We start from the raw sequence: 13,819 nt of genomic DNA on the forward strand, positions 1-13,819 counted from the left end.
CGGCTGACAGAGTTCATGGAGGTTGTCCTGAATGTGACCGAGAACACGCTGGACAAATGGACTGAGGGTGGAGTCGATAGGCCGTTAAAGGGCAGTAAAAAGAGCATTTTAAAAGGGGGCATTAATAGCATGACGGGCTGAAAAGAGCTCTGCTTGACTTCGGGACATAGAGTCGATCGCTCGTGGCTCGAGAGACAGTTTGTGTTTTCTGCTGCTGTTGCCAGCTGGTACCTATCAGGGCAGGAAGTGAAGTGTTTGAATGGACAACAGATAAGTCTGATGCGTCAGCAGCCCTTGCGCTGGTTGTTACTCCAAACAAATGCCGCCTGTATCATGGACAGGTCAGGTGGGGGAAGAGTGGTCGCGGCCCCTGTGGTGAAATCTCTCGTCCCTGCGCGGAACAGCCTCCCCAGAGTGGGAAGGCCATGGTTTGTGGCTCCATGTTTGGTCTTTACCAGCTATTTAGGGACACATCAATCTGTTATTTTCTCAGGGAGAAGTAAAAAAAAAAAACAAAACAACGACAACACCATAAAACAAACACACATTAAGCATGAGCTGAAGAACAGTCATCATTACGTTATTTATTTGCTTGGCAACATGACCTCGTTCTGTGTGACTTGCTCCTGCCTAATAGTCTGTTTGTTTTGTGTACCAGGGACTTTAGGGTGGTACCTTCAGTAGGCCAGTGGCTTTCCCTGCTCTGAAATCAAACTTGGGACCCTTGTGTTCCAGCGTCTGATGTGCTGACCACTGCTCTGCGCTGCTGCCCGTCAGTACTCTCGGGGCTCTTGGTCATGTATGTGGAATGGCTGAAGGCCACAGGTGTCTTTTTGTGGTTTCTCTCGTAGCCTCCTCCGCACCCCAGACTGAACTCATACGGTAATGCACAGCCCTGCACATCAGCTGACTCCAGCTGGACGGGGTCTGGAGTGGAAAGTCCCTAAAACCCGCAGAGTCTGCCGGTCTCTCTCTCTCTCTCTTTCTGTCCGCACTCCCCCCTGTCTCACACATGGGTTTGTTTCTCACACGAGACAGGAAGTGCTAGTCACTCCGTTGGAGCCTTAGCTCCCCCAATCACAATATCACAATATAAAATATCTTACTCAGGTCAGAGGGAATAAAAGTGATGATTTAGGGAGTAGGCGTATTTATCCGTAGCATGCGATACCTTTGTACTTGTTTGGCGGGTGCGAGAGGGAGGGGGAGTGAGGGGGAGGCGCAGTGCGCCGCGATCCCAGCGCTCTCCCGCGCTCTCTCTCGCCCCTACGGACGCTGGTGACACACCATCCTGGGGGATATTGCCTTGGCGGCCACATCAGACGCACGCATGGTCCGCATTACCGAGCCTCTGAAAATGTGCTGCCTATTTTTAGCTGTCTGTGACTGTGCATCTCCCCCCCAAACCCCTCCTGGCGTCTTACGGTCGAGGGCCAGATTTACTGTAAGAGTCTGTGTGTAAGGAGGGCGCTGTCCCCCCACATGCCCCGCTCACGCTAAAGGCTGCTGGAAGTGCCCGTTCCGAGCGGCTGCCCACCACGCATTGGGGTCCCGTCAGGGGGCTGCAGACGGGCGGTCCGCACAGTGTTTTTGTTAACCGCGGTTTTTCTTTTTCCTGGAAAGGAAGAATGACTGGGTTTCAGGCAACATTTACCCTTAACTTTGAATAACAAATAGATGCAAGTATTCTTTTTTCCTTCACAAACACAGTTTGGCAATCACTAAAAGGTGTAGAAAGCGTGTAACTCATCTGGTTGCTTGTCAGTCAGAGTTAAGGACAAACGTTGATTGAATACAGGCCAGAATCTTTGGAATAAGGAGTTCAGCTGCACTTGCCCCCTCAGTGTCATCTTCTCATCACTGCTTTATAGTTTTAGTGCTATTCCACCCTGCCACATGCACAGATAGACACCAGCATACTGTATGCCCTGAGACAGCAGAAGGGCCCTTTTGGCTGAAGGGATTCTATATAGCCCGTCCTGCCACAGATGCCCACAAGTCTGTGCATGGCCCTGATTCCACCACATAATTAATCTTTTTCTACCTCCCATCCAACATACCAAAATTACTTTCATGTTCACTGAACATCACATCAGTGTTTTATTCCAGGATGAAGAAACCTGAGTGTCACTGTAAATCAGGATATTATATATTAAAAAGGCACTTTGGGTATTGATAATGGCAATCGATCAGCCACCAGAAATAGTGTTTTACTACACTTTTTATTCTGTGAGCATTTAATCAATATCAAACATGGAGAAAATGACCTGCCCAGAATCATGCATTGTGTCCACTCCTGGTCCTGGAAGTCGGGAGGCCAGGAGATATTCTAGAATGCATTTTAATCAGTGGCTAAATGAAACATGGAGCAACAGGTGATTCAATTTCCCATCCAGTCAGTTGCTCTGGTTAAGTAATTAGATCATGAATTGGCAGAACATAGACCATGGACTGCATTCATGAAATGTCTCCATTTAACTGTTGAGAATGGACTTGAAGCCTTGAAATTCACTCCTGTCTAAAAGTTGCACCAAGTAGTCGCGAAGGTACTGTCAGTGATTTATAGTGAAGAACTGAGACAACCTCTCAGATGAATAACAAAGTGTACCGTACATCGACGCTAGCAAAGCCATGTGATGTTCATGAAGGTGCATGCTGATGTGGCATTCCAAATATAGCATTTCTTTTTGCCATTAATCTTTCACAGTGAAGCTGTGCGCAATCAGCTGTGTGGAAGATTGTAGATATAACTGGATTGTTAGGAGCGTAAGTAAAGAAAATTGTGTCAGCTGTGTTCTCTGTTGAATTGATTACAAGACTACATATTTATTATCTCTATAGAAAGCAAATCAACTCACTATATTTAGTCACGGACTGTATGAAATTTAACCACATTTGGATAGCTGCTTGTTTGCCAAGTTTCTCAGCATTGTCACCCCTTATAATTACTCAATGACATTATGTTTTTGCCTTTGGGATGTAACTGACTCTCAGATTAAATCTGCAACAAACAGAATCCCTGCTTTACATGATTAGTATCTTCTTATTACGCTGATATTCCATCTTGGAAGTTTGTTGGTTGTCATTTATGATTCAGCTGCAATTTCGTTCAAAATCACCCTTCCAAACATCCTTTAAACTTTTTAGGGGTCCAAACTGGCTATTTTTGTCAACAGCTCTTGGCTATTCTATGAGCAATCCTGTGATCAACAATACCCCATGAATCACTTATGAACAAATGAAATCATTTGTGAATAATACATGTAATAACACAATGTTTACTCTTATCCTTAAATGTTTCCATATTCGCGCATACCTATAAACCCCCGTAAACCCATGGTACTTGAATAGGCAGCTCTTTCCATTGTTATGATTACGTTTTAATAAAGAATGTTCATTCCTGCCAATGTTAATCGTCAGATCCCTGAGCTGTTCAGAACCTCTCAGGGGGAGCATGTAAAGCAAAAATATTTCTAAAGGTGCAGTTACTATGAAATAACTCTCCTTTTACTTTTTCATTTGGTCTGCCAACAAATGAAGATGCTGGAAGGCTGTCTCTCACTTAAAGAGGGGTAAACAGGTGGAAGTATGACAGCAGAGGTAAAAGAGCCACTTCAAGCTAATCCTCAGCTCTGCCTAACCTTGGCCCCTGACTCCGCCTGACCCTCTCACCTTGCCCAGAGGGCCATCCTGGCTTCCCGCAGACAGGCAGCTGTTTTCGTGAGTGCCCCCCCTCGTGGTCCTCGTCCCCTGCCCAGTGAGTGCTTGCTCCGCACCACGTCTGTCAGCCCAGCCAGCCAGGTGCTCAAGGGCAGAAGTCCCCCTCCCCTTCCCCTCTTCTCCTCCTCCCTCCCCCCGGCCTCCCCCTGCCCCGTGGATGCGAGCGTTCCTCCACACACAGCAGCCCCGGCTGCTTTTCATGTGGTCTGTGTGTAGTGCAGCCGGGACCAGCAGAGAGCCAGCTGAGCGTGCTTCACTGGAGGATGGAGGGATGGAGAAAGAGGAGGGAACTTTTACAAGCCTTACACGAGAGACCTGGAGGCCCTGTGTTGGTGGCCCATCAGAGGGCTAATAAAACATAAAAACAGAACTACATATGGAAGACAACAAGAATGACCCAGCTGGTCATAAATGGTAGATCATGGTAATAATGGGGTGTAGTGCAAAAATAGTAGAGCAATTATAAATGTGCAGGAGGATATAGAGTAGGATATGATGTAAGTGAAAGCAGTCTTGAGGCTAACGTTGGAGGAGAGTAGGGAAGTATTTTCAGTAGAAGTTATATAAGGCATTTATAAGGATATAAAAGCACCACAACAGGGCCCGATGAAAAGACTGTACTGAGGCTGGCAGGGCCATAAATATGGCAGACCTATGACCCTGCAACTTTAAACTAATAATGGTCCACAACCTCTTATTTGTGACTGCACATCATCAACTTATTACTTATGTACCCTTGTCTGATGCGGTGGCCTCACTTTTGCTCCCTTCACACTTTTTAATTATATTGGGTTATATTAATTATAGTCAGTTGCCAATATGGGACCCTTTTTTAAATGGCCACCATACTCGTCAAATAATTGAACAAGTTTAAACGGTCTGTAAAATAAAGCTAAGTTCTCTGCCTTTCGGTTTGTGGGTTACCAGTCCCAACAAGTAGGGCAAAGGGTAGGTGGAGTAGACCAACTGGCCAGACCTTCTCCCTTTCCCTCATTAGAGTATGTGTGTGCATATGAATGTGTGTGTGCGCATGTGTGTGTAAGTGTGCGTGTTTTTCAAAGTATTGACAGCTGCAAGGATAATATTCCCCTGTCGGTTTTGAGCAGCATGTGTGAAGCAGAGCGGCTCTGTCCGATTACCAGCGGAGGAGAGGGCCAGGGGAAAGAGGGAGCAGTCAGGAGCAGTCATGACCCGGGGCTTTTTTCTGACAAAGTCCCACACTTACTGTAACACAGACCGACCTCCCACGAAGAACCTCACACCAAAGAGAGGAGGAATGAAAACAGGCATGGCCAGAACAGCACGGGGGCTTCATCCACCACTGGGGCTGTGGTGGCACTGTGGTCCCCGCAAACCACCTTTAAAACCAGCTGTGGGAGGAACGGCAGGGACTAAGGACTGGTGAATGGGGGTCCAAGAGGTCAGTTCCCAGGCAGGGAAATTCTGTTAACCGCTTAGTAAAAGTGCAATGTGCAGTTAAAACTGGAGTAATTCAGTGTTCTTTCTGACTGCAGGCATGTGCGCTGTGTGTGAAACTATAGGACTGGACCCCCCCCCCCCCCCCCCCCACACACACACACACACACTCATACACCCCTCTCATGCGTTCACACACAGATACAGTGCACATTTTGAAAAGCCACCTCTCAGTAACATGGGTCCCAAAACCACTGCATGTGAACCACACTGTTCTTCTATTTTCCCCTTCCCATATCTTTACCATCCCCTGTGAGCAGTCCCTTTGAAAATGAGCTCCTTGCCATCCACTGTGTTATGACCTATTCACTTTTGATGGTAATTTAATGTAGGTCTATATTAAATAAATAAATAAATAAATAAATAAATAGTTTTTTTTCTTTGTTTGCTAGTTTCACACAAGCCACCAACACCTCAACCCACTTCCTCTCCACCTTTCTAGCAGTTTTATAACTTTCTAATTTAGGTGTTCTCCAGTCTGCTGGTTCACAAGCCTTTGGCCTAAAAATCCCCTTTCCTTTCCTTTTTTTTTTTTTTTTTTTACAAATAGTGCTTGGGTGATGTGAGGTGGGAGTTGGAGGTAAGCAGACAAAACTGTATTCTTTGGAGCCAGACCCTGTTTTTTTTCTGTGCCGATTTGTGGATATTTACACTGTACAGCCTGTCTGGAGGCCTGTAAGGGGCCTAATTGGGCCTTCTCTGCTGTCTGCTGAAGTTTTTATGACCCCGTGAGGCGCATTTTTTCATCTATGCTCAAGATTTAACGACTTCTCAGTGTACATGTGGCCGTTACTAAGAGATGTATATTTTGGACAGCTCTCATGCTATCGTTTACATCGTGGTGGCACTGGAAACCCTCCGATGGCTAAATGGAGCCCATTGTTGTGAACTGGTGTGACAAGTTATGCACGCTGTGGCTTGCCTTCATGTCGCATGGCCTGCCCCACTCTCCAGTGGCCATTTTACCCTTGAGTATCTCCTGCAGAAATAACAGCATGTAAATGAGCTGCACTGCTCTTCCTGGATCTCTGGTGCTGCTTTGGCAAGATCACTACAAAAGCATAAATGATCATGAACAGCAGAAGAAAAATGTATGAAACTATATATATATATATATATATATATATATATATACAACTAAGGTGTCCTTCGACATTGAAAATGTGTCTTGTTGCATTCACAAACTACAGTATAGTTCAGACTCCTGTGTAAGAGCATTTAACAGCAATAACACATTTTACACATCAGCACAGGGGATATGTGATATGATAACACAGCTAAAACCTTTCTGGTATAAGGTTAGAATACGGATGTAGGGTCGTACTTGTATGAAAAGCATTATTTTTACTGCAGTTAACTTCCTCTATGTATGCCATTATCAACAAAAATGCCTTATTATCTTAACTTCTTTAGGTTAGTCTTCTGCAGCTGCACAGGGAGTCAGTTGGAACTGATTTCAGTATTTAATGAAAACATCAACTCCCTAGATTTTCCTGCCCTTTTTGATTGCAGGAGCTGTTGACTTTGTGAATGGGTGAGTGAGTGAGTCAGTCAGTTTGACACTGAGGGATACTACTGGATCAAGGGTCATTTCCTCACTTCCCACCCAAAGGCACTATTGCATAGCTGTAAACTCGTGTTTGGCTGTATTTCATGCACTTTCATAATGACAGAATTCAAATGCCTGAGGCTTAAATATGCGTGGCTGTTTTGGGAGTGATCACTTTAGGTCCCTTGCCTGTCATTATTAGAGACAGAGGACGCCTGCCACCCTTGTACCTACAAGACCGGTACATCCGTACAGTATCTCCACTTTGGCTGTATATCCGTTTTGGCTGATCCCTCCATTTGCAAAGCGGTTGGTGCACACCGCCAGGGGCAGGAAGGGACAGCTCTTCTCCTTGCCTGATCCCAGGCTCTGGGAAGAGTGCTGTCCGCAGCAGCCTTGGCTAAATGGATTGTGATCTGATATGATTGCCCCTGGACTGCTCTGGAGGGAGCCGGGTTGGGGTGTGGAGGAGGGGGATTAATGCCCGGCCTCCTGCCCTGGAAATGGTGCTTCTCGTCGGGCAAGCTGCCACTTTATATCCAGCCTCCCCGTCAGGGCCTCCCTGGAGAGGCCAGAACGCCGTCAGCTGTACTTATAACTTTGATTATGCGTCACGATGGCTGCCGTTCGATTGCGTTAATATAATTACCACTCCAATATTGGTATTAAATGATGTTTTCCTAACATTGCAATAACGCTTATTTTGTGCATTGGGGAGAAAAAAAGTTTATTACATTCTCCCTGATCAATAGTTGCCTAGATTTATAACTGGAGATTAGCATTGTGAATATCAATTAAGGAAGGAAATCAATAGCATTCACAAAAATAAGTTGGCTTCAAAGCGTCCTTTGGGGATTTTTCGCTGCTCCCCCCTTTCACTGCTCTGAATCACAGAGTGGGAATTAAAAACAGGGGGCGGGGAGGTGGTGCTCACAGAGGGTATAGATGTAATGTCAGAAAAATGTCATTTCTTTATGTCTTACCATATTTAACAGATGGTGTCTTTAATTAGGTTACATGTTGCTGAGGAGACGCTCATTGTTTGTGTTTGTAAACGCAGGATATTTTGTCATTTTGTTGAAACTGGGAAGGAGAATTACTTGCGCACACACATACACACACACAGATAGATTAATTGTACCCCCTGAAGTTAAATGCTGTGGAACAGAATTTTGTTTTGTAGACCTTACTCATTTTCAGAGGTTTGTCTCCAAGAAAATTATGCTTTGAAAGGGAATTGTGACAGTATCAAGTGGGAATGCTATTTTTTACTGCAGGTGACTCAGTAAAAATTGTCCCACTTGCCTGAATATGTGTAGGTGTATGTTTTGTGTGTGTCTGTGTGCGTGTGTGTTGTGTGTGTGTGCATACCTCATCGTGGTTTGGGTTGGGGTATTTATGTGTATTTATGTGTATGTATGTGTATATTTATATGCACATATTTTATATTTGGTATATGGTCTGTATGTATGAAATGAGTTAGTATGTATCTGAGCATAGACAGCGATTACTGCTTTACTCTTTACTGAGTTATTTTACCCTCAGCCTGTAATATGCAAGTACACAGTGGCTAGGAAGAACACCGTATTGTCTGAATCACGCTTGCAGTGTGACTCACTGCATGGTGCCAGAAAGTCCAAAAAAGGACAGGTTCATTGCACAAGTCATTTTGGTCCAGAATAAAACAGTGCCTTTTAAACCAAATCGATTCAGTATTCATCAACACTTAACATGTGACGCTCTCAGATTTTACCAAGTGTCCCATCTAGTCTGAAAGCTGCATCGATGTTTTCTTTGAAATGCTTGATTCAGACTATTTTCAAATGTTGTGATTAAAAGCACACTCTTGGGCTAAATGAGCAATACTTGTAAGTTTTTGTAATGTAAATTTTTTGCTGCATGAATCACAGGAACCAGATTGTCTTAATATCTTTTTTCACAAAACAAAAGGAACAAATCTTATAATTTACTGATATTGTATCTTAAATAACTGTGCTGTGCTTATGTTGTGTTATGTGACCTCTTATGCTAAATTCTAGACAGAATCGTTAGCCAGCTACTAACAATTCTGTTGCTACTGCAGCTATTTTACAGTGTTAATGTTGATAAAGTTTTTGCGCATTATGGATAATTGCATTTTTAGCTGCCTGAAACTTTGCTGCCATTTTATTATTGGATGAAATACCAGTTAAAATGTTGTGTGGGATCCAAATGTTATTCTCCTCCATCTGGACCGTAAAGGACCACTGACTTGGTCCCAGGACTGGTGTGGTACTGTTCCCTCAAATTCAAAGCACCCCTTCCCATACCCCACCCCACCACTATCGTCCCCCGGTCCACACCGGGATCAATGTTTGAAAATAATGGCCTTGTCGGTCCTGGGATTGAGCCAGTTTATAGTGTGGCTGGTAGGAATCAATCAGCGCCATGATATCTTATTACTAACGTTAATTCACTCAGGGCAGTATGGATCCATGCATTAGCTGGGGCAGCATTTGATTTAGAGTGGAGGGAGAATGGAGAACGGAGGGAGGGAGGGAGGAGGGGGCTGCTGGGATGAGGCTGAAACGGTTTGTAGAACAGAAGAAAGAAGAAAGTTAAATTGCCAGGTAACCCCCAGGAAATGGGTCCAGTCATACTGGAATAAAGGAATAGCGATTATGGAAAGCCAGTAGTGATTGTGGGCCTGCTCCACCCCCCAGCGGTTTGAGGCAGTGGTGTGGGTGTGTGAGATAGGGCTTGTAGGGCATTTTGTCTGAAAGGGAACCTCTTCTTCTGCCAGGCTGGCCATTGTTAGAGGCCATGTTATTTTGTGGGCATTGGCTGCCAAAAGGAAGTTTATGGGGTTTTTTGCCACCGGATTGCTTGACTGGAATGAAATTGGACTCGTTTGTGTCTTTATGGGCTGCCCCATGCCCGCTCTCCCCCAAAGACAGATTTTTATGTAATACGCGTCTTTTAATTCTTAAAGAAACAGTTGCTGGGCTACATGATGGAACCCCGCTGGCTTTGTTCTGATTAAAGGGGCTCATCTGCTAGCCATAGTCCTGGAACATTGTTTCATGCGCTGATTGAAGTGCGTGCTGCGTACTGTAGCGAGGCTGTTTGAAGTGCAGGCCTCACACCCTCCTGTTGAAGATGAAAACCAGAGGGCCCGTCTTCAGCTGGAGCCTGACGGTGACAGTCATCTTCCCTCCGGCTTTGAAGCCAGACGCCACGCGAGGGTCGGGCTTCGGCGCCGGCGCGGGTCAGCCCGTCCGCCAGGCCCACCCGCCGAGACGCGGAGCGGGAGGCTCGTCGCGCCCGCGTCGCCGTGGCGACGTCCTCGGGGGCCCGTCGGCGTGCTCGATGCCTGCCTCAAATGAAATGTATTAAGAAAGAAAACAAACACGGGCACAAAGCGCGGCACCCCCAGTTCTGCCTGCCCTTCCTTTCATAGCGGGGAGTGGGGAGTTATTGCATGTGCTTGTTTTGATAATACACATAAGGTTCAAACGCAGTACGAATGTCATTTTGACGTGTCTGTTTGCTCGCTGGTTGCAAATGAGGCTCTGTTTGCTTTGCTTGGAACTCCTCTGTCGATCCCGCAGCTGCAGCAGCGGTGGTCTGCAGCTGAAAAGCCAACGGGCCGTGCTGCAGTGGGGATAATGATAATGGTATTGATGTCGATATTGACGGTGGGAGCCGGCCTGCCCCCTGGGCAGCAGTATGGCCAGAGATATTTCAGGAAGGGTTCACAAACCATCTGCCAAGAGTCCATCAATTATAGCGCTCCATCCACTGCAACCGTGGTGTCACACATTCATTAAGGCTGCACATACAGTCCAGCTGGGGTAAATAAATGAATGGAGCAACTAAAGAGGAACAACTGCAGTTCTGGGGGATTAACAGTATGAGTATGAGTTTTAGCTGGTCTGATGGTTTCTTTTCACATTTCTCTTTGTGTAACTGTCATCTCCTGTTCTTGCAGTGAGACCCCCTGCTTATTCCTGGATGTGTGCTCCCATCAGAGATGCAGGTGTGATTTAAAATAGAGAGAAGTTTCCTCGAATGGAAAAGACAAAAAAAACGTGTGTTCATTCCTCAAGAAGCTTCAGAAGCGGCAAGGACATTTATTACAGTCTCTCTCCACTGTAAAAAGAGTCTGCCAGAATCAGCGGCACTGGGCATATGAGCACTGTGTGGATTTTGGTGGACTTAATAGTTTCTTGGGTGCTTTAAACACCAATGCCTGTGTGAAATGCGGTCGGACTGGGAGACAGGTGCATGAGAGACAGGTGACCACAGATGAGTTTGTCTCCGTCTGACCACAATGCAACCACAGACCTTACAGTGACAGTAATAGAAACCCCTCACCTTCTGGAAATAGAGCTACTTGCTGGGTGTGTGTAGCTCCACCAGTTACTCAGAGTCATAACAACAGAAAGCCTGTGTTGACTGTGCAACCCTCTATGTGTTTGTCTTTAGCTTGTTTCTTTTCTCTATAGCTCAGTGTGCAATACAAGTCCTGTCATTTGTGTGCTTTGTAGATGTTACGTAAAAAATGTAATATAAGATTTGGATATGAAAAATATAAGGCAAAATTAAAATGTAGGATAGAAACTACCAATAACTTTATGTGCAGAAATACTTGTTGCTTCCTGCAGAAAGCTGTAGCAGGAAAGACAAAGAAAAGGGAAACTGTTCATTTCTTCCTTTTATGAAGGGCATGCTTGTTATTTTTTTTAACTGCGGTGTGGAGATAGAAAGGTAGGCTGAAGGAAAGACAGGCGCATGTTCCGTGAAAATCACCGTTGGAGGTTTTCTTTTTGGTTTTATATGTTCCGTTTTCCTGTGTTACCATACTCTTACAGCCCCCCTATACACCGTCACGCTCTCTAAACCCCTCTCCTCTCCCCGTATCAGCTCCACCACACCTCTGTCAGTTATACCAGACAATCTGATTACGGGGTGGAGGTGGTGGTTTACCTTAAAAATCAAGCGAACCCATTTTAACTTCCCTCATTCACGATGAAGGCATTTTCTTTCAAGGGCAGCTTTCGTTGTTAGCTCTTCAGCACAGATTTTATGCCAAAACTGACATTTTTCAGGACTCACACACACCACATACACACAACACCACACACACACACACACACACACACACACACAGAACACACAACACACAGACACAAAAACACATGCATGCACGCACACAAACACACCTCACCAATGTTGTGCCTCTTGGTACTGGTGCAGTGCATTGTCATGTGATATGATAAGTAAGCATACTATATTGTGTGGAATGCGTAGTTTTATTCTGCCTTCATATGCTCATAATTTTATTTCTGCAGTGTTACACAGCCGCCTGTTCATTTTCACTCTGCTATCCAGCAGCTGAGCTGCACATTACTGCATCTGAAAGCACATGCCATGATGTGCCATTAACACGGGCAGAGTGCAGGGGTCTGACCACTAGAAGAGCTGCTCTTGTGCATTGGGAGAGGGACAATAGAGCCAACTGACACCCTCTCCCCATTACAATTATGTACTACTCTAGCAGGCCATGGGATGCACCACTGGACTGAAACCTAGTGGTTTTAGCAAGGCGATTCACCTCACAGCCCATGAGCTTAATGAAAAGTATGGTTTTAACAAATTTTTAAACTATGTTTTAAAACAGCTTGCCTGATTTTATTGTTTCATAACTGTCATTGTTCTGTTAATATTTTTCGTTATAAGAAAGGTTGGGTTTTTGTGTTTTGAGGATGTCACATTCATCTGGAGACGTGCATGTACTTATGTGCGCAGTTCAGAGTGCTCTGGTCTCAAGAGAGTGGGGAAGGCGGCTTCTCTAAACTCACTTTTTGGGGAACTGAATCTGCCGATCCTAGCAAGCCACCAAACATTACCAGATTGTTGTGGTGGGAAAGCTGCTGAGAGAGTTAGTATTGGCGTTTGAGAAATCCCCCACAAACGCAGTTCAGAGCACCCAGGTCTGCGGCCTGTGGCTCCAGAACATTGATTTTTTTCTCCTTCGCCTCACGAGAAAATCCTCCCAACTTCTCTAATTGAAGAAGCGCTGGGGTGTCTGCACCTGACCCTGAGAGAAAAACCTCAGCTTTAAATGTTCCTGATTACAGTAAGTACAAATGTCTGTGTGTTTGCACCAAGTAAGTTTCAAAACAGGCAGTTGTCCTGTGTCTTTTATTAGCTGGCTGTGTGATTTGCAGCAGCTTGGTGTATGAATATGAATAAGGAATAAAAAAATTATAATGATTGTCAACTATACATGCCACATAGGCCACTTACATTTAGAAGAATGCATCACTCTCATATTTTCTAGAATGCTGGCATGCTGTTCCCCCTCTCTACTGTGTGTTATGGTTCTGAATGCATTTTCCCATTAAAGCTGTACAGGTATTGCATGTAAGCTTGTCGTTGTTTCAAGGTATGTGATGTCATGATAACTTCACAAAGCCACAAAAAAGTTTCATTTTATTTTGTATAAAGGTTCTTTAAATCATTTTATCTTGTAGGGGCAGGGAAGTAAATATGAGGGTCTTCTTTACGTGCTCCCCCTGTGAGAAAATATGAGTGGAATTCACTTCCCACCATGCAGTGTTGTTTCAGTTTTCTTTTTAGTTTCTGTGACCGTGCTACTTTACTGTACTGCATCCTATTTTTTGTTTTGTCTGTCTGTCGAAAGAGGAGTCAATAGTGTTACAGCATAAGAAACATAGCAAATATAGCCTGTATGAGAAAGATAGTTTCAATGTTTGTTTGATTCTTAAACTGTAGGTCATTTTAAAGACATAGTCAACTGTGCTCGTGCTGAATCTGGGCCCAATCATTTTTGGAGTTATTTACTCCTCGTTGTTACTCTTAGATTGAAAGTGACATTGACGTGATTACGGCCCTGAAACCAGATTAGGAACGATGCAGCACTTCCCAGTCCCCTCTCCTCTGTGTCTTTAAGTGACTGTGGGCCTAATTCAGTCCTATCAGGCTGGGCGGGGGAGGGGGAGATCTGATGATCTAATAAGTGTTTATCTCATTCATCAATGCACACTTCCCCCCCCTCCCCAAAATCTT

At 44.9% G+C, this 13,819-nt stretch overlaps 1 long non-coding RNA gene across 2 annotated transcripts in view; it reads left to right on the forward strand.

Annotated features, from left to right (window-relative positions):
• The first annotated feature begins 12,678 nt into the window (after positions 1-12,678).
• The window catches only part of LOC118207450, a 35,958-nt gene continuing 34,817 nt past the window's right edge, over positions 12,679-13,819 (forward strand). For both annotated transcript variants that reach the window (XR_004761381.1, XR_004761383.1), the window contains exon 1: positions 12,679-12,866. This is a non-coding gene — a long non-coding RNA (uncharacterized LOC118207450). The remainder of the gene's footprint in view (positions 12,867-13,819) is intronic.

The sequence above is a fragment of the Anguilla anguilla genome, chromosome 11, assembly GCF_013347855.1.
Source record: "Anguilla anguilla isolate fAngAng1 chromosome 11, fAngAng1.pri, whole genome shotgun sequence".
Taxonomy (NCBI): Eukaryota; Metazoa; Chordata; class Actinopteri; order Anguilliformes; family Anguillidae; genus Anguilla; species Anguilla anguilla.